The sequence below is a fragment of the Dipodomys merriami genome, unplaced genomic scaffold (genome assembly GCF_024711535.1).
Source record: "Dipodomys merriami isolate MVZ:Mamm:240054 unplaced genomic scaffold, mDipMer1.0.p SCAF_40, whole genome shotgun sequence".
Taxonomy (NCBI): Eukaryota; Metazoa; Chordata; class Mammalia; order Rodentia; family Heteromyidae; genus Dipodomys; species Dipodomys merriami.
Window position 1 is genome coordinate 3,932,621 of NW_027205604.1, and position 6,000 is coordinate 3,938,620.

Sequence of the window (6,000 nt, forward strand, 5' to 3'; positions counted from 1 at the left end):
TCAGGGAGCAGAGGAGGGAAGGCCACCCCTCCCCCCCCCAGCACCGGTGATCTCCATCTTGGATACCGACAAAACTCGGAGGAGCTGCTAGCTCCAGCTCAGGCCTTGGAATAAAACGAGTCATTTAGCAGGCCACAAGAACTTAACGGCGAAGTGACCTGCCAGACTCAGCTCCATCCAGGGAAAAGTCACCCAGCTCAGGCGCCAGCCATCGGAGTGGCTTGCCTCACAGGGTAACCAGAGCCAGAGGCTGCCCCTCCCTCTAGCAGCCACCACAATCAATTGAAAAACAGAAACCCTGAGAATGGCTCCAGGCTGGGCGCTGTGAGCTTTATCACAAAATAGCCCCAGGGAAAAGCCATTGTTTGTTGAAAGGCCTCAACTCTACCCAGAACCTAGCCTCATCACCGCATCCCCCTCTTTTGTGATTCTCAAAGCAGATCACCCTCCCAGAAAACTAACCTAGGAGGGGGATCTCAAAATCTTGGGTAAAGCAGAACATTTTTCTGCCTCTTCCAACAAACTGACTTAAGAAACCAATCAAGCCACAGGACCTCAAGCTGACCAGAGACTCCAACAAGAGACTGGTTACAGACAAAAGGGAGATACAGGATTCTTCCCACCCCTCCCCCCACCCGAAAAAAAATCAAAAGACTTTTTTTTTCTTCTTCTTTTCTTTTTTTTTGTTTTTTGTTTTTTGTTACCTTATATATATATATATATATAAATTTTTTTCTCTTCTAAAACTTTTATTAATCTTTAATTTTTGCTTCTTCTGAAAAAACAATTGTTTTCCAGTAATTTTTTTTCTCCTCTTATAATTTTTATTTTAGGAATATGTGAATGAGCGTTTTCCTTTCTTTTCTTGTCTTCTTTCTCTTTTTCTTTCTTTCTTAATTATCTTTTTGTTTTTTGTGTAGCTCTACTGAACTTCTGATCTTTTCTTCTCCCTTTCCCATCCTTAAAGTTTTTCACACCTCCTCTATGTCCCTCCCTTTCTATCAACATAATCACATTCCTCTCTAAATAGACGGTCTTTTAATCTCAATAATAACATTAATCTTTCCGTTTCTATTTTTTTTCTGGTCTCTTTTCATTCCCCTCTCCCTCTCTTCTCTTTCTCTCTCTCTCTACTTGCATCCTACCCAACCCATTTCCTGCATTGTGACTAGGACATAGTTAACTCTCCCTGTGCCTCCCCACACCAATCTATTCCTATTTTTTACCCACATCCCTCCCTAATCCTAATAATTTCTAGTTTTCCAAATTCTTTTCTGCAGTTCGAAGTCCTTTAACATATAGTTGTTTGATGTTGAATAGATGTATCTGTTGAACTAGATTGTGTCTGTAGACTATTGACTGTACAAATGCAAACTTTGGTTGATGGTTGCCTTAAGTTAGTGTTCTAGCACAAAACTGGTGCTATCCTCATCTCAAATGGGCAGAGTAAGCCGGAAAAACACAAGAAAAATGGCAAATTCGGGTATCTCAATTCCCAATCTTGATAATCAGGGGTCAGAACAGATAATGAATAATCCAGAGGAGAGTTCCCAAATAGCTATTAGCAAACATGATAAATGAGAAGTTTGACAATGTACAAAGGACTCTGTATGAGCGTGATAGGGAGAGAGAGGAGGCATCCCAGAAGTTTATACAGGAATATCATAAGCGTGAGGAAGCTACTCAAAAACTAATACAGGATTTGCGTGAACAACTTGAGAATACTCAAAGAGAAAGGGAGGAATGGTGTGAGCAGGCTGAGAACACTCAAAGAGAACTGCAGGAATCCCACGAATGCCAGGAAACTAATCAAAGAGTAATACAGGAATTGAGAGACCAGGTAGACAACATACAAAGATCACTAAAGGCATCCATAGAATCCATTAACAAAGAGCTGAAGGAAGTCAGGGAGACCACAAAGGGAAAGCTGAATGGAACCCAACAGAAGGCATGGGAGTCCAAAGAAACCATATCCAATCAACTAAGTGATTTGAGGACAAACACTGAACACCAAATTAAGGAAGTAAAGAGATTCATACAAGACCTAAAACAGAGCTTCAACAAAGAACTTGAAGCCATCAAAGCTGACCAATTAGAAGGAAAAGAGATAAAAAACAAAGTAGAGAGTCTTGACAGCAGGTTAGACCATGCAAAAGATCGAATCTCAGGGATTGAAGACAGCCTAGATATCATAGAGAAAGAACATACAACCATCCAAGACAAGTGCAAGAAATATGATAGATCTATTCAACACCTGGAAGACACCATCAGAAGGCCTAACTTAAGGATAATGGGTGTAGAGGAACACCTAGAAACAGAAGTTAATGGTCTAGGAAATTTGTTTAACAGGATCGTAGCAGAGAACTTCCCAAACATGCAAAAATATAGGCCTATTCAGATACAAGAAGCCTTTAGAACCCCAAATAGACCAGACCAGAATAGGACATCCCACTGCCACATTATAATCCACACAGGATCAACTCAGACCAAGGAAAAGATCCTTAAAGCTGTCAGGGAGAAAAGGATAATCACCTATAAAGGGAAACCAATTAGAATCACCTCAGATTTCTCAGCAGAGACAATCAAAGCAAGAAGAGCCTGGAATGATGTATGCCATGCCCTAAAAACAAACAACTATCAACCAAGAATACTGTACCCAGCTAAACTCTCCTTCATAACTGAAGGCCAAATAAAAACCTTCCACAGCAAAGAAAAATTGAAACAATACATCTCCACCAAACCAGCCCTACAAAAGATTCTTAAAGACGTCCTACACATAGAAAACCAACACGACCACAATAAAGGCCAACAAACTGCACCCAAAGTAAGAATCCAAGAACCATAGGAAGAACCCAGTTTTCGCAGCCCCCAAGAAGGTGGATAACATGGCAGGAACTCCCAAATACCTCTCAGTCCTATCTCTTAACGTTAACGGACTGAACTCTCCAATTAAGCGACATAGACTGTCTAGTTGGATTAAAAAACAAGACCCTTCTATCTCCTGCCTGCAGGAGTCACATCTTGCCCGTAAAAAGAAACACATTTTCAATGTTAAAGGCTGGAACAAAATCTACCAAGCAAACAGCCCTCATAAACAGACGGGAGTTGCAATCCTAATATCAGATAAAATAGACTTCAAATTAAAATTCGTGAGAAGAGATAAAGAAGGTCGCTACATACTAATTAAAGGATCTCTCCTTCAGGAGGATATTACAATTCTAAATATCTATTCGCCAAACAATGGAGCACCCAAATTTATCAAAGAAACACTACTTTCCCTCAAATCCCAGATAGATCCAAAGACATTAATTGTTGGGGATTTTAACACACCACTCTCCCCACTAGATAGATCAACTCGGCAAAAACTCAACAGAGAAACCGCAGATCTAAACAGCTACATAGATCAATTAGACTTAACAGACATTTACCGAACATTTCACCCAGCAGCATCAGAATACACGTTCTTCTCAGCAGCACATGGAACGTTTTCTAAAATAGACCACATTTTAGGCCACAAAGCAAACTTGTCTAAATTCAGAAACATTGAAGTTATACCTTGCATTCTCTCTGACCACAAGGGAATAAAATTAGAACTCAACACCAAAAGCCACCAAAGAAAGTCCGGTATCACATGGAGGCTGAACAACACACTGCTGAATCAAGAGTGGGTCATGGAAGAGATTAGAAAGGAAATTCAAATGTTCATGCTATTCAACAAAAATGAACACACAAATTACCAGCTCCTCTGGGACACAGCAAAGGCATTACTCAGAGGCAAGTTTATAGCTCTGAGCTCCTACATCAACAAATTTGAGAGATCTGAAACTAACAATTTAATGACACATCTAAACCTCCTTGAAAAAGAGCAGCAAGATAAACCCCAATCCAGTAGATGGAAAGAAATAATCAAAATTAAATCAGAATTAAATGAATTAGAATCCAAAAAAACTATAGAAAGAATCAACAAAACAAAGAGTTGGTTCTTCGAAAAACTTTACCAAATTGACAGACCCTTAGCAAATCTTATCAGAAAAAGAAGAGAACACACCCAAATTAATAAACTCAGAGATGAGAATGGAAACATCACCATGGAAACAACCAAGATTCAGAACATTATAAGGGAATACTTCTCAAAACTTTATGCTAATAAGTTTGAGAACTTGGCAGAAATGGACCTCTTCCTAGCAAATATTGACATGCCAAAACTAAACCAAGATGAGTTAAACCAGCTCAACAGGCCCATATCAAGCATTGAAATAGAAACAGCAATAAGAGACCTCCCAGGTAAGAAAAGTCCAGGACCAGATGGTTTTATAGCAGAATTTTACAGGGCCTTCAAAGAGAGCTCACACCAATTCTCCTCCAACTCTTCAATGAAATTGAAAGAGAAAGCTCACTACCGAACACATTCTATGAAGCCATCATAACCCTCATCCCAAAACCAGGATGGGACACATCAAAGAAAGAGAACTATAGACCCATTTCTTTGATGAACATTGATGCAAAACTTCTCAACAAAATTTTTGCCAATCGACTTCAACAATTCATCCAAAAAATCATACACCATGATCAAACAGGATTTATTTCAGGGATGCAAAGTTGGTTCAATATACGCAAATCAATTAATATTATTCATCACATCAACAGGAGCAAGAATAAGAACCACATGGTTATCTCAATAGATGCAGAAAAAGCATTTGACAAGATCCAACACCCCTTTATGATGAAGGTTTTGGAAAAATTAGGAATCCATGGAACATTCCTCAATACAATAAAGGCTGTATATGACAAACCTACAGCCAGCATTATACTCAATGGTGAAAAACTAAAGCCATTTCCTCTTAACTCAGGAACAAGACAAGGATGCCCACTCTCTCCACTTCTCTTCAATCTAGTATTAGAATGCCTAGCTACAAGAATAAGAGAAGATGCAGACATAAAGGGGATCCAAATAGGGAAAGAAGAAATAAAACTCTCCCTCTTTGCAGATGACATGATCTTGTATTTAAAGAATCCCATAGACTCCACTCCCAAATTACTCAAGCTGATTCAAAACTTTGGCAAAGTAGCAGGTTATAAAATTAACCCCCAAAAATCAATGGCTTTTCTGTATGCCAACATTGAGAAAAGTGTGGCTGAAATTAGGAAAGCAACTCCATTTGTAATAGCCCCACAAAAAATAAAATACCTAGGAATTAACTTAACTAAAGAAGTGAAGGACCTCTATGATGAAAACTTTAAAATCTTGAAAAAGGAAATCAACACAGAACTTAAAAAATGGCAAAGCCTCCCATGCTCCTGGATTGGCAAGATTAACATTGTGAAAATGGCAATACTTCCCAAGGCTATCTACAAATTCAACGTGATACCTATCAAAATTCCACCCTCATTCTTCAAGGAAATAGAAGAGGCAATCCAAAAATTCATATGGAACAATAAAAGACCCCGAATAGCAAAAACGCTCCTCAACGGAAAGAACACTCCTGGAGGAATATCAATACCAAATTTCAAACTCTACTATAAAGCCATAGTAATCAAAACAGCTTGGTATTGGCATAAGAACAGACCTCAGGACCAATGGAATAGAATTGAAAACCCAGAAATGAACCTACAGACCTATAGCCATCTAATCTTCGATAAGGAAGCTAAAACAATAGAATGGAAGACAGACAGCCTCTTCAGTAAATGGTGCTGGCAAAATTGGTTAACTACATGTAGAAAACTAAAGCTAGATCCTTAGATATCACCCTGCACCAGAATCAACTCCAAATGGATCAAAGACCTTGAACTCAAAGCAGACACTCTGAAAACATTACAGGATGGAATAGGAGAAACCCTAGGTCTCCATGGCTCAGGACGAAATTTTCTGAATAGAGACCCGGAAACACAACAAATCAAAGAAAGGTTAGACAAATGGGATTGCATAAGGTTGCAGAGCTTCTGCAGGGCAAATGACATAGCTAGCAAGATCAATAGAAAGCCCACCGATTGGGAGAAGAT